We start from the raw sequence: 14654 nt of genomic DNA, 5'->3' as shown, positions 1-14654 counted from the left end.
TGCCATGAGGATTCTTAAAAACTGGCACAAATTGGATGTCTGTGAATGTGGGATGTATTTGATCTGTGCCATGGAGCATTCCCTATTTGTAACCAGTGTCCAACCTGAAAGGTCTGTTAGAGCAAGCAATGAGCTGAAGTCTCCAGGTACCCATTCTGGTTCCATTGTGAAGTTTTCGTGACAGCTAGTTTGTTCGGTTCATTGGGTCAGATAGAAAGCTGAATATTAATGAGGAGAGTTCAGCCATCTATGGGGCTTTTAACAAGCTATATTCTCCCCCAATCAGCAGCTTACTGCTGCCGAGTGAGAAACTCACCATGGTGTTTGTAAAGAACATGAAAGATGGCAGAAGTTAACCCTGGCATCAAGATCAGCCACACAGAACTTGCCCCCAATTCTGCCACAAAAATTGTCATATTCTGTTTTGCTCAGACCACTCTTTAACTTTTATAAACATTATCTCTCACGCTGTCTACTTGCATGCTCCTGTATGGGGTGCATTGCTTGCGATGGCATCCATCACACATCGGTATTAATGAATGAATAAGTGATATTCCAGGACATCCAGTTGACATTTGAGAAATGTGTAGCAAGCTGTTCTATTTTTTGTGGGGTAGGGTGTGGAAGAGCATTGCTGAAGCTCTATCAGCCTGGCCTCTAAAGGCCGGAATGTAACCCAATGGTTTAGAAAGTGAGGAAAGGCAAAATTAATGATGGTTGCAGCTCACCCAGGTACATTGGAATGCTACCTCTCCTCTTTGCAAAGGTCAAGAATGGAATGAAGAGAGCAATGAAACAGTGTAGAAGAGGAAAAGATAATTCTACAACCACAGTGGAACACTGATGAGATGAAAGCTAGCCTATTTGTGCTCTCCACGATGGATGTGCTTCAACTGTTTGGAATGCAAAAGCAATGTTATCAGGAGATATGCTGGCACTCCATCATTCAGTCCTGTCTACAGAACCCCTTCATTTGATTTACCACATTGTTTTTCACACTGGAATGTTCTGACTGGTTAAATTTTAACATGTCAAGGCTGTGAACATTCTTTTAATGGAAATATCCATTTTGGTAGTTGGTGACTGAAATAGTTTTATTTTATGGTGTGAAGACACTTAGCAGGGACCCCTTTCAGGTAGAAACTCTCTTCTGGTTTTTATGATTGGCCTGCCACACGAGTTCTTGTTTGCCTCACTGAGTCAGAGTCTTTCATTGTCAGTCCGGTACTGATAAAGATTAATCTGTCTATTGGCAATGTAAGCAAACCCAGGGTCAATTGTTCTTTAAATAGTACGGTTTGTTCATAACCTCTGAGGCCAAATGTTTTCCCTTTACAAGTAAACCAAACTCGGATATTTGTACCGAGTAATCTTATGTAAAACTTGCACAATTGTTTTTAGCTTCCTTATCTCCTGGTATTTAAAACAAGGATGTTCCTTGTTCTGAATACCTGTAATTCCAGTTTATAAAAAAGAATTGATGTTCAGAGCATGTTGACTTGCATACCATTGGCCACAAAGCCCCCAAAAAAGTATTTTTCCCACGCTTACACAGTATCACCTGCAGACAGTAATGAATCTGCTTATTAAACATCTCAGTACTTAACTTGAAATGTTAAGCTATGGATGACTGATTGTGTAAAATGGCTGCTGTTAATTTTCTGGCCTAGTTCCTCTGTCTCCCTCACTGTGAAGTGGAATTTAAAACCACAAACACTGAAACAATGTATTGGTGCAGAGAGAGCACATGCTCACAGTTAAACTTTCAGCCTCACAGAAACCAATTGGCTCAGTTTTGTTTTACAATGTAATTACAGAAAGTCCATATATTTATGATTTACTTGGCCAGCAGTTGCATTGTCAGATTTTAGAAGATCTGCCATGCTTGATTGGCAGTGCAGCTGCGAAGGTTTCAGCACTGATTAGTGGTTGTTCTGCTTTGATTTGCAATTCCTCAAGTGTAATTTTATCTGTTTTAAGTGGATTTTGCAAGTCTCAGTTTGTTTATAATTCAAAATTGCGATTGGCATTACAGTGCAAGAATTTTTATAAAGAAGCCTGTGCTAAACTAGTTGAGCTTTTGAAGATACTGCAGCTTTCTATGAAAAATTAATATAATTTGAGAATTGTCTTGTTGTTTTCAACAAATAACCAGTTGAACCAGAACTTACAGGAAACCTGCAGAATGGAAAACAGGCAAATGGGCTCTAGATTGGAGTGTGTGCCAGTCGCTAGCATGTTCAAGCCCACCTCTGCTATGATTTTAAGTGATTGGGGAGATTAGATTAGATTCCCTACAGTGTGGAAACAGGCCCTTTGGCCCAACAAGTCCACACTGACCCTCCAAAGAGTAATCCACCATGACCCATTTCCCTGTAACTAATGCATCTAACACTACGGGCAATTTAGCATGGCCAACTCACCTGACCTGCACATTTTGGATTGTGGGAGGAAACCCACATAGACACAGGGTGAACATGCAAACTCCACACAGACAGGAATCAAACCTGTGCTGTGATGCTGCAGTGCTAACCACTGACCCACCATGAGATGTGAGGTGCTCAACCACCTTTAGCCCAAATGATGCCCTTCAGTGAGCAACTCTATCACACATGCCTTTCACCAGGTCCTGATGCCAACTGGAGGCTCTTCCACACAATTTTGCTTCCCCATGTGTACCGCAACCCCCATTGCCAAGACTTGTTCACATGAACCCCATTCTTCTTCACTGGGCCCCATCAGCCTGGCCCTAGAGTGTTCCAGGTCTGTCATTGTGCATCATCTCCATGGCCTACTACAGTAGCAGCAGGAGTGACCAGCACTGCTGGCAGCTCTTTACGGTACGACTTCTCCTGGCGATTGAAATTGTGCCTCATACAAATTAAAGGGCCATACCCAAACAATTGAACAGGAGCAAACCAGCTAGGAGGAGACAGGCCCATCCCAGACCAGACAGCAAGAGTAAAGTCCAACCCAAGGAAACTGGCAACATTTTAACAATTAATGGATGAGTTCTCCATACTTTTAAAGTTTTCCATGTGGAAATTTAGTTTTACAAAGAAGCGTCATACAGTAGTTTCAAATTGATAAAACAAGTGATATAATTCGTAGCGAGCATGTGCAGGAGTACACATTGTTGCAGTAATTGTACAGTAATTTTGCATTGAATTACTTTGGTATTACAATAATGAAACAGAATATTTGCCCCAATTAGTTAGTGTTGTTGATATTCATCTAAGGAGTAATCCTCCTGCCTTGTGCCTTTCCTGTTCCCATTGCACAGTTTTACCATTGCATTCACCCAACTTTTTATCGACAAACCAATGATTGCATTGAAAAAGTTGACAGAAAAAGTAGTAAGTCTGAGGACTGGGAACAATTTAGATTCACGCAATGGATTGCCAATAAACTGATAGAGAAAGATAAAAGAGAATCGGGATACAAGCTTTTGACAACATAACAGTAGTCTCAAACAGCTATTTTTTAATAAATGAAAAGTAAAAGATTAGCAAGGACAGATGCTGCTCCATTATGGCTGGAGACAGGACAGTTTATAATGGCGATTAGAGAAATATTGGAAAAATGAAACAATTACTCGGTGTCTGTCTTCCCAGAGAAAGTTATAGAAGATATCTCAGAAATGCTAGGGAGCTGAGGGACTTTTGAAAATGAGGAACTTGAAGAAATTAGTACTAATAAGAAGGTAGCTCTCCAAAAACCTAACTTGACCGAAGCTGATAACTGCCCTGAATCAGCTGCACTTAGAGTGTTGAAAGAGAGAGTGTGGATGCTTTGTGTTTATCCTTCAAAGTTTTATTGATTCTGGAAAGATTTCTGATGACTGGAAAGTGGCAAATGTAATTGAAAATTTAAGAAGAAAGGCAGAGAGAGAAAAAGGAACACACAGACTTGTATTTGACTGCTGATATTTTCCATATTCCAGATTTGAAAGTGTTATAAAGAGTGTGATAGCTAGATACTGGGAAGTAATGGTGTGATTAAGCAGTACTTAGATCAATTTATGATGTTTTGACAAATTTGCAGAATTTTCTTTGAGAATGTTACTTATAACATAGATAAAGGAGAACCAGTGGGTGTGGTGTATTTGGATTTTTGGAAAGCTTTTGATAAATTCCCACACAGGAAGTCAGTCAGAGCAGTCAGGATTTGGGGGAATCTACTGTTCTGAATATTGGTTAACAGTAAAAAACAGAGAGCAGGATGGCAAGCTGTGACCAGTGGGGTACTACAAGGATCAGTTCTATGGCCACAAACTAGATAAATGTTTTGGATTTAGGGGCCAGTTGTAATATACCCAAATTCTGTGATGCCATAAAACTAAATGGGAATTTAGGTTGCAGGGAGAATGCAAAGAGCGTCCAAGGACAGACCAAATGAATGGGCCAGGTATCAATATGACAGAAAATAACAGAATGACAGAGTATTCTAAATTGCTGAGTGATTGGAAATGATACCATCCTGGTGGATCAGACCCTGTCCTTGTTCTCGAGTCACTAAAAGCTAGCATACAGGTGCAGCAAGCAATTAGGAACAAAAATGATATGTTAGCTGTCATTTCCGGGAATTTGAGTACAGAAGTGAAGATGTCTTGCTACAGTTACATAGAGCCTTGGTGAGACTGGAGTATTAGACACTTTTGGTTGTCTAATAATGAAAGAGATTGGAGCAGACTGTTCGCAAGTGACAGGACTTCTGGCAAGTGGGAGGCTTTCAAAAGTGAGATAATGAGGGTTCAGAAGCACTATGTTCCCGTTAGACTGAAGGGTAAGGCTGGTAGGAGTAGGGAACAATGGATGAATAAAGATATTGAGGCTCTAGTCAAGAATAAGAAGGTGGCATATGTTGGGTATAAGCAACTGGGATCAAGTGAATCTCTTGAAGAATATAAGAAATGTGGGGACATTCTTTGTTTTGTAAATAGCAATAAAAATTGACTTTACAAAAATATAAAGTTATTAAAGTACAACCAATAACAAATATCAGTATAATAAAGAGAAAAAAAACACAAATTACAATACAACTACTGACTACTAACTACTAACCTACCCTATAATGCAAAACAAAACCTAACACTGTGCAAAACAACACAAATAAATAAGTAAATGACTAATAGATCAAAGAAAAAGAAAGAAAAGCAAAAGAAAATACAAAAAACACAAAATAGCTATGCTCTGCACAAAGCTCCCAAACAAAGGAACAGGAGGGTTGTATATATACCTGTGTTAACTCAGGAGTCCCCCTTCCAGGGCCCAGGCCTCAACAAACCTAACCATCCTGGTTAAACAAATGCCTTAATTAAGATAGCCGACAAATCTATGTCTAAGTAACTCAAATAGGGCTGCTATTGTCTTATAAAAATGGTCTGTTTTGAAGTGCACCATGTTTGTAAAACAAAGCCCACGGGAATGTGCTCCATAATTAATATCTGCCATTCCAGCAAGCCCAGCGGGTTCTCAGACACCAAATTCATCAGAATATTCTTCCGTGCACAGTATGCAAGAATATTAAAGAAACTATTAGTTTCTTCCCATGCCCGTCTAAAGATGGTAAATTTGGTAGACCTAAGAGGAGAGATATCGGGTCTACTTTAACTTCAGTCCTCAATACCCTCCCTATCTCTCCCAGCACAGCACTCCAATAAACACTGAGCCTGTGGCATGTCCAGAAGCAATGGGTAAGAGTACCTACACTTATTTTACATTTGGGGCACATTGAAGATACTCCTTTTTTTAAACTTCACCAGACGGTCTGGTGCCAAAGCCCTGTACAGAACTTTTAACTGCGTAGCGCATGTCCTATTACAGATTGAGATCTTTCGAGTATTCTCCCATATGTTCTTCCATGTTTCAGAAGAGAGTTCTACTCATAGCTCTTGGTCCCAGATCCTACATAACCGGTTAATATCCTGCCAGGCCCTACCACCCAGCAGGCGATAGAGGGCACTAACCCGAAAAGGTGCTTGTGGAACATAGCAGCAACCTCTCTGTATCGGGCTTATAGGGCTTAGTGAGAAGCGTAGTCTTCTTCTGGATGAAATCCCTCACCTGAAAAAACAGAAGAGATCTCTGCTGGACAACCAGTATTTGCGGCTCAGTTGCTCAAAAGACATTATAACCTCCCCCTCAAACAAGTCTCCCAAACTAGAAACTCCTCTCACAGCCCATAGTTTGAACCCTGAGTCCATCACCTCCTGGTTGGAACCCTGGCATGCCAACTATAGGCATAAGTAGCAAAGTCTTGGATAAGCAACCCTCACTCTGACACATTACCCTCTATGCTTTGACCATACTAATGACCGTAGGGTTCGGCAGTGATCCATAACTGTCCTCACCTTATCCATGAACAACAGGTTACTGAGAGGGAACTTTGCCTGAGAGACCTCGATATTCAGACATATTGAGCCCGGATTGTTACCTGTCCAATTGCAGACAAAGGACCGCAGGGAACTCAGTTGATACCTCCTGATGTCTGGGAAATAAACTCCTCCCCATCCTCGAGGCAACTGTAATTTAGTAAATTTGATGAGTGGCCACCCATGATGCCAGACAAAGGAAACAAACCACCCTATAAGCTTCCGCAGCACTGACCTGGGAAACATTATAGGAAGCATATGCTTGGAATAAAGCAAACGAGGAAGAAACTTCATCTTAATGAGAGATATTTGGCACAGCCATGAAAATGGAAGAGCCTCCCATCTCTAGAGATCCTGCCTAATATTGTCGAACAAGTGAGCAAAGTTAGTCTGAAATAACCAATCAAATCTGGGGGTAATAAAAAGGCCTAGAACCCTGCCCGTGGCCACTTAAAAGGGAACCTAGGGCTAACTTTAACTTCTGGCACATCCTTGAGGTTCCCTATAGGCATAGCCTCCGATTTTACTATCCTGAAATAGCCCCAAATGAATTGATACGTTATCAAATGGGGTACAGAGGTCATCAGGTTTGATAAAAACAGAAGGACATCATCTGCATACAATGTAATCTTGTGTGCCCTCGATCCCACTTCCGGAGTAGTTAGGTGGACATTCTAACGAAAGGCCTCTGCCAGTGGTTCTATCATCAACGTAAACAACCAATCCTAAAATTCCCAGACTTCACCCCATTGGTGATGACCGCGACCAGAGGGTGGTGATATAAAACCTCCATCCACCTAGCAAAGACTCCACCCAATCCAAACTGCTCTAAGACATAAAAAAGATATGGCCATTCCACCCGGTCAAATGCTTTCTCTGCATCGAAGGAAATCACCAACCCCTGAATCGATTGTTGCTGACAAGCTTGGACCATATTCAGCAACCTTCTAATATTATTAGAGGACCTACGGCCTCTTATAAAACCTGTCTAGTCCTTTTTAACAATATGCTCCTTTTCCAATCTCAACGGCAAACTCTTAGACAGAATCTTGAAATCTGAATTTAATAGAGAGATGGGCCTGTACGTGGCATAATCCTCAGGAACCTTCCCCTTCTTAAGGAATAGGGAAATATTAGCTTCTCTCAAAGATGGTGGTAAGCATTCATGCATATAGGGGTGATTGTACATCTCCAACATCGGCCCTGACAGAATCCCTATAAACTCCTTATAAAACTCACCCAGAAGACCATCAGAGCCAGGCGCTTTCCCACTCTGAAGTTGCTCAGCTGCCTCCTGGATTTCCTGAACTGTCAAAGGGGCATTAAGGAGTGAGGCCTGTTTCAACGTTACCCCAAGAAGTCCAGATTCTTAAAAAAGGTCTCCATTTGAACCCTCCTGTCCTCGCGACTTTCAGTCTAATACAATTCAGAGTAAAAACTCTGAAAAGCCTGACTAATCCCTTTGGCATTGTATGTAAGGACCCTGATTGCAGTAATGGATTGGGGAGCTCACTTTTTCCTAGTCAGGCATGCTAAATACTTTCCTGGCCTATCCCCATACTCGAACAGCCTTTGTCCAGCAAAAGCAAGTTATTTCTTTACGGTATGTGTAAGTACTGAACTCAAGGCAGCCCGGAGAGCCGTGATACGCTGTAGCTTAGTCCCCAACGGCCACACAAAATGTGCCGTCTCTGCGGCTTTCAACCACACCTCAAGTAGACACTGCTGTTCCTCCTTTTGTCATTTCCAAGTAGCCAAGTAGGAAATAGCTAATCCCCTAGCGAAGGTCTTAGCTGTCCCCCTTAGCATAGACTGACTACTAGCCGTGCCTAGTCAAGAATTCCTGTAACTCTTTCAAAAAGTATTCCACAAATTTAGAATCCTTAAGGAGAAAAGGATCCAGACATCAGTGCTGCAAACCTAGCCCTTCACTCTTGGCCTTAACCTCCAAATATACCGCTGCGTGATCAGAGATAGCTATATTCCCAATTTTACAACCCATAATCGAATCCAGAAAGGCCAAGGGATCCAGAAAGAGATCAATCCTCATGCGACATTTATGTGGGTTTGAAAAAAAGGTGAAGACTGTGCTGGTAGGGTGAAGATATCTCCAAATATCCACCAGCCCCAATTCCTCGCATAAGTTAGGCACCTGCTTGGCCTGCAGAGAAATAGTTGGGAGCCCACGAGGCATTCTGCCCACTGTCTGATCCAAAAGACAATTGAAATCCCTCCCTATAATAATGTGCCATGTTCCAAAGGCACTCAGATTAGAGAAGACACTCATCAAAAATTTGCAGGGGTGCACCCGAGGACAGTAGACATTTAAAATATCATATTCCTCCTCATGTATCAAGGCCTTTAGTATCACAAACTGCCCCTGCTCACCTTCCACCTGCTCTAATAATGTGAACAGAAGATTTTTCTGGATAATTACTGCCACTCTCTTACTTTTAGTAGTAAAGGATGAAAAGAATACCCGGTCATAACCCCCCTGTTATAGCGTCAGGTGTTCTCCATCATCTGGATGGGTTTCCTGCAATAGAGCGATATCAACCCTTTCCCATTTAAGGCTAGAAAGCACTTTTTTCCATTTAATAGGTGAATGACTTCCCTTGATGTTCCAGATGCACCATTTAACAAGACACTTAGCCATATCCCCTTTCAAGACCATCCTCGAAATATATGATTTTGACCCCTTGTGCAGCAGTGCCTGTCGATCTTTTCCTAGTAATCTGGAGGCTTCTATTACTTTTTGTTTGTCCTTGTATGAGTAGAAGTGCACTAGGACCGGGTGGGGCGCCGTACCGGCCGTAACCTGTGCACTACAATCTGATAGGCCGTTTCAATCTGCAGCCTGCTGAACTCGATTTGAAGGCCCAGGAACTGTGGCAGCTGGCTGCCCACCTTCTTCACCCTCCGGGAGCCCGACAATCCAAAGATTTATCCTCTAACCTCAATTTTCAAGGTCGCCGACCTGGTCTCGTAAGGCCCACACCGCTCACTCCAGCACCTGGATTCGACCAGATGAGGACTCCATTGCCACTTCGAAGGCCTTGGTATGACCCTCCACCTCTTCCAGCCGCTCCCTGAGGCCCTGAATCTCCCTTTCGTGCTTCTGCAGCATGGACACAATGGGTCAGACCTAGGCACGAATCTCCCCACGTATCTTCTCAATCGCAAACCCAACCTTCAAGATAAGTCTTTCCATTGCCACCGCCAATTCCTGTGAGTCTGTCAGGTCTCCGGGTGGGGAGGAGGGGGTGTTGGGAGAGGCTGCTGCTGCCACAGTCTCTGGTGTGCCCAGTGCTGCAGGGGAATATCCTCCCTGATGCTGTTTGTTCACTCCCTTTCCCTTTAACATTCTTCCCACTCCAAAATATAAACAAATATGTATTCTGTAAGGTTTTAAACTAATAATTCCTGCACACAAGTTGGCCAGGGATGGCAAAAACAACATCAATATGCCTTGGCTGTTAGGTAGAGCCGTTCATAGCAGTTCTGCAGAATCGCCGTCATCTTGCTGAGTCCCTGGGGTATTCTTAAGAGGGAAAGCAGAAGGGCAAAAGAGGATATGTGATAGCCTTGACAGATAAGGTTAAGAAGAATCCAAAGAGGGTCTTCAAGTAAATTAAGAGCAGAACAGCAACTAAGGAGAGAGTAGGATCGCTTAAAGATTAACGAGGTTTTCTAGGTGTGGAACCACAGGAGATAGGAGAGATACTAAGCAAGTATTTTGTATCAGTATTTACAGCGCAAGAAGACATGGAAGCTCGCAAACTTAGGGAAATAAATATTGATGTCTTGAAAACAGTTCACATTACAGAAGAGGAGGTACTGGAGGTCTTAAAAATATAAAGTTGGATAAATCTCTGATCAAGTGTATCCCAAGATACTGTGAAAAGCTAGGGAAGAAATTGTGGGACCCCTAGCCGGGATATTGTATCATCTCCAGCCAGGGGTGAGGTGCTGGAGGACTAAAGGTTGGCTAATGCTGTGCCTTTATTTAAGAAAGGAGAAGTCAAGAACTAAAGACTGGTGAGTTTGACATCAATGGTGGGAAAGTTGTTGGAGAGGATGCTGAGATAGGATTTACGTGCATTTGGAGAGGCAAGGGCTGATTCGGGATAGCCAGCATGGCTTTGTGTATGGGAAATCATGTCTCTTAAACTTAGTTGAATTTTTTGAGGACCAAAAAGATAGATAAGGACAGAACAGTAGATGATTTATACACTGACTTTAATAAAGCCTTTAACATGGTAGACTAGTTAATGAAGTTATATATGTGAGATTCAGGGAGAGCTTGCCAATTTGCGCAAAATTGGCTTGAAGGTAGGAGACTGAGGGTGGTGGTGGAGGGCTGTTGTTCAGACTGAAGGCCTGTAACCATTGATGTTCCACAGGGAGCAGTGCTGGGTCCTCTGTTGTTTGTCATTTATATAAACAATTTGGATGAGAATTTAGGAAGCATGGTCAGTAAATTTGCTGATGCCACCAAAATTGGTGATATAATGGAGAGTGATGAAGGTTGTCTTAAGATTATAAAGGGATTTTGATCGATTGGCCCAATAGGCTAAGGAGTGGCAGGTGGTATTTATTTTAGACAAACGTGCAGTTTCACATTTTGGTAAGATGAACAAGGGCAGGCCTTATACACTTAGAAATAGAGCCCTGGATAGTGTTGTTGAACAGAGAGACCTAGGGGATCAGGTACATAGTTCTTTGAAAGTTGTGTCACAGGTGGACAAGGTAATGAAGACAACATTTAGCATGTTTGCCTTCATTGCACAGACCATTGAGGAGAGGAGTTGGGATGTCATGTTGCAGCTTGTACAAGACAGTGAGGCCACATTTGGAGTACTGTTCTGGTCGTCCTGCTAGAGAAGGATATTTTAAATTAGTGAGGGTTCAGAAAAGATATACTGAAATAGAGAGCTTGTGTTATAGGAAGAGGCTAGCTCGGCCAGGACTTATTTTCACTGACCATTGGAGGTCGAGGGGTGATCTTGTAGAGATTTATAAAACCATGAGAGGCATGGCTAAGGGAAACGTCTTTTCCCGAGGGTAGGGGAAGATTTACAAGGGACCTCTGGGGTAATGTTTTCACACAGAGGGTGATTCCTATGTGGAATGAACTGCCAGAGGTCGTGATAGAGGCAGTCACAGTTACAACATTTAAAAGACATTTGAACAGGTACTTAAACAGGAAAGGATTAGAGGGATATGGGTTAAATGCACGCAGATAGGACTAGTTTAGTTTGGGGAACTTGGTCAGTATGGATGGGTTGGAATGAAGGGTCTGTTTCTGTGCTGTATGACTCCAAGGAGTTACCATTGGAGTGCAACAGACTGCAATCGTGGAGGTGACTGATGGGGAGTAGAGGTTGAGAAGCCAGGAGGAGAAGGTTCTAACCTTGAATGCTGCCAATCAGCACAGCATACCCTAAAGGATGACCCCAACCAGTTTACTTACACTAGCCTCTGGTATAAGCTTAGTGCTTAACATGGGTCTCTCCTGCAGCAAGTATATACTCAACAATAGTGAGTATCGGAGCAGAGCCCAATCTTGTTTCCACCTGACATCCTCAAGTACATATTTACCGAAGAAATTGTGGAACAGCAGACAGGAGAAGTAGCGTTGTCCAGAGATGTGAAGATGCAAAGCTAATTGTAGTAGTGTTAATGTTGTTCCAGTGGAATTTGGCCTGTCAGCACCGACTGAGAATTTAAACTGGGCACCTTTCCCATTTGCTCAATTTAGCTAATGCATTACTCAGCTCAACCCAACCATCAAGAGATTTGTTATTTCATTAATTTAAAATAAATATGTCGAAGGTGTCTGCCTTAAGACACTAACAAATGTGGTTGGCAACTCTTGTCAGAAACACAAACAGTTATTATAACACGACCAAATGGTGCAATTGTAGTTTTTTTTTAGGTTCCTTGGAAGAACCTAGCCCTGCACACTCTAATCTAATATGGATCTGCTGACCTTTTAGTCATCCATTATTTCTTTTTCCTTTCCTTGAGTATCTGATGCTTTACTCCTAATTGTTGTGTTTTTGTGGAAAGGCATTCTGCGTTGTCTTGGCAATAAAGACATCAAAGTTGCTTAGCCCTCATAGTAGCTGCTTGCTGTGGAGATCTGTGCTGTCAGAGTTTCTGAAGACGCCATGACAAGCCAGAAAACTCTAGGTACAACAATCCTGGAGTAATGGTTGCTCTGTCCAAAATGCCTCAAAGTTGAGATTGGAATGTAAGTGTATGAATTATGCAGAGAAACTGGGGTTTGGGGAGGTTGTGTGTATCAAGTAATGATTCTCAAAGTTTTGCAAATGGCATTGGTAGAGCAAATTCCTTCATTAGGGAGGGGGAACAGCCTGAAGTCATGGTCCACATTGGCACCAACGACATAGGTAGGAGGAGGGCTGAGGATGTTAGGCAGGCTTTCAGGGAGCTAGGTTGGAAGCTCAGAGTTAGAACAAACAGAGTTGTTGTCTCTGGTTTGTTACCCGTGCCACGTGATAGAGAGTTGAAGAATAGGGAGAGAGAACAGTTAAATGCGTGGCTACAGGGATGGTGCAGGAGGGAGGGATTCCGGTTTCTGGGTAACTGGGGTTCTTTCTGGGGAAGGTGGGACCTCTATAAACAGGATAGTCTACGCCTGAACCTGAGGGGCACCAGTATCCTTGGGGGGAGGTTTGCTAGTGCTCTTGGGGTGGGGTTTAAAATAACTCTGCAGGGGCATGGGAACCTAGACTGTAGCTTTAGGATGCAGGACCTGGAGTGTAGGGAGGTTAGGTACGTGGCATCAATCTCAAAGGAGGGTGCCTGTAAACAGGAAAGTGGCTTGAACTGTGTATACTTCAATGCAAGAAGTATACAAAATAAGGTAGGTGAACTTGCAGCGTGGGTTGGTACCTGGGATTTCGATATTGTGGCTATTACGGAGACATGGGTAGAACAGGGACAGGATTGGCTGTTGCAGGTTCCAGGGTTTAAATGTTTTAGTAGGGTCAGAGGTGGGGGTAAAAGAGGGGGAGGTGTGGCATTGCTTGTCAAAGATAGTATTACAGCGGTGGAAAGGACGATGGATGAAGACTTGCCATCTGAGGTAGTTTGAGCTGAGGTTAGAAATAGGAAAGGTGAGGTAACCCTGTTAGGAGCTCTCTACAGGCCTCCTAATAGTCCTAGAGACGTAGAAGAAAGGATTCCAAGGATGATTCAGGAGAAGTGTGAAAATAATAGGGTGGTTGTTATGGGGTCTTTAACTTTCCTGATATTGACTGGGAAAGCTATAGCTCGAGTTCATTAGATGGGTCGGTGTTTGTCCAATGTGTGCAGGAGGGTTTCCTGACACAATATGTAGACAGGCCAACAAGAGGTGAGGCTATACTGGATTTGGTTCTAGGTAATGAACCAGGCCAGGTGTTCGAATTGGAGGTAGGTGAGCACTTTGGGGACAGTGACCACAATTCGATGACTTTTACTCGAGTGATGGAGAGGGATAAGTGTGCATTGCAGGGCAAGAGTTATAGCTGGGGGCAGGGAAATTATGATACGGTGAGGCACGACTTTGGATGCATGGCTTGGAAAAGTAGGCTTCAAGGCAAGGGTGCAATTGATATGTGGACTTTGTTCAAGGAGCAACTATGGAATGTCCTTGATAAGTATGTACCTGTCAGGCAGGGAGGAAAGGGTCGTGTGAGGGAGCCGTGGTTTAATAAGGAATTGGAATCCCTTGTTAAAGGGAAGAGGGCGGCCTATGTAAAGATGAGGTGTGAAGATTCAATTGGGGCGATTGAGAGTTACAAGGTAGCCAGGAAGGATCTGAGGAGAGAGCGAAGAGCAGCAAGGAGGGGACATGAAAAGTCCTTAGTTGGTAGGATTAGGGAAAACCCAAAGGCTTTCTATAGATATGTCAGGAATAAAAGAATGACTAGGGTAGGAATAGGTCCAGTCAAGGATAGTAATGGGAAGTTGCGTGTGGAGGCTGAAGAAATTGGGGAGACACTGAATGAATACTTTTCGTCAGTATTCACTCAGGAACAGGACATTGTTGCCGATGTGAATACTGAGTCACAATTAATTGGAATGGATGGCTTTGAGGTATGTAGAGAAGAGGTGTTGGAAATTCTGGAAAGGGTGAAAATAGATAAGTTACCTGAGCCTGATGGCATGTATCCTAGGATTCTCTGGGAAGCAAGGGAGGAGGTTGCAGAGCCATTGGCCTTGATTTTTATGTCCTCATTGTCTACAGGAATAGTGCCAGAAGACTGGA

The 14654-nt window shown here is 42.9% G+C and overlaps 1 protein-coding gene across 3 annotated transcripts in view; it reads left to right on the top strand.

Moving 5' to 3' along the window:
• usp43a (ubiquitin specific peptidase 43a) overlaps positions 1 to 14654 on the top strand; it is a 435233-nt gene that overhangs the window by 219939 nt on the left and 200640 nt on the right. The gene's annotated exons all lie outside the window — the stretch shown is intronic.

The sequence above is a fragment of the Chiloscyllium punctatum genome, chromosome 39 (assembly GCF_047496795.1).
Source record: "Chiloscyllium punctatum isolate Juve2018m chromosome 39, sChiPun1.3, whole genome shotgun sequence".
Lineage (NCBI taxonomy): Eukaryota > Metazoa > Chordata > Chondrichthyes > Orectolobiformes > Hemiscylliidae > Chiloscyllium > Chiloscyllium punctatum.
The sequence above is the reverse complement of the archived record's forward strand: the minus strand, read 5'-3'. Positions and strand labels throughout refer to the sequence as shown.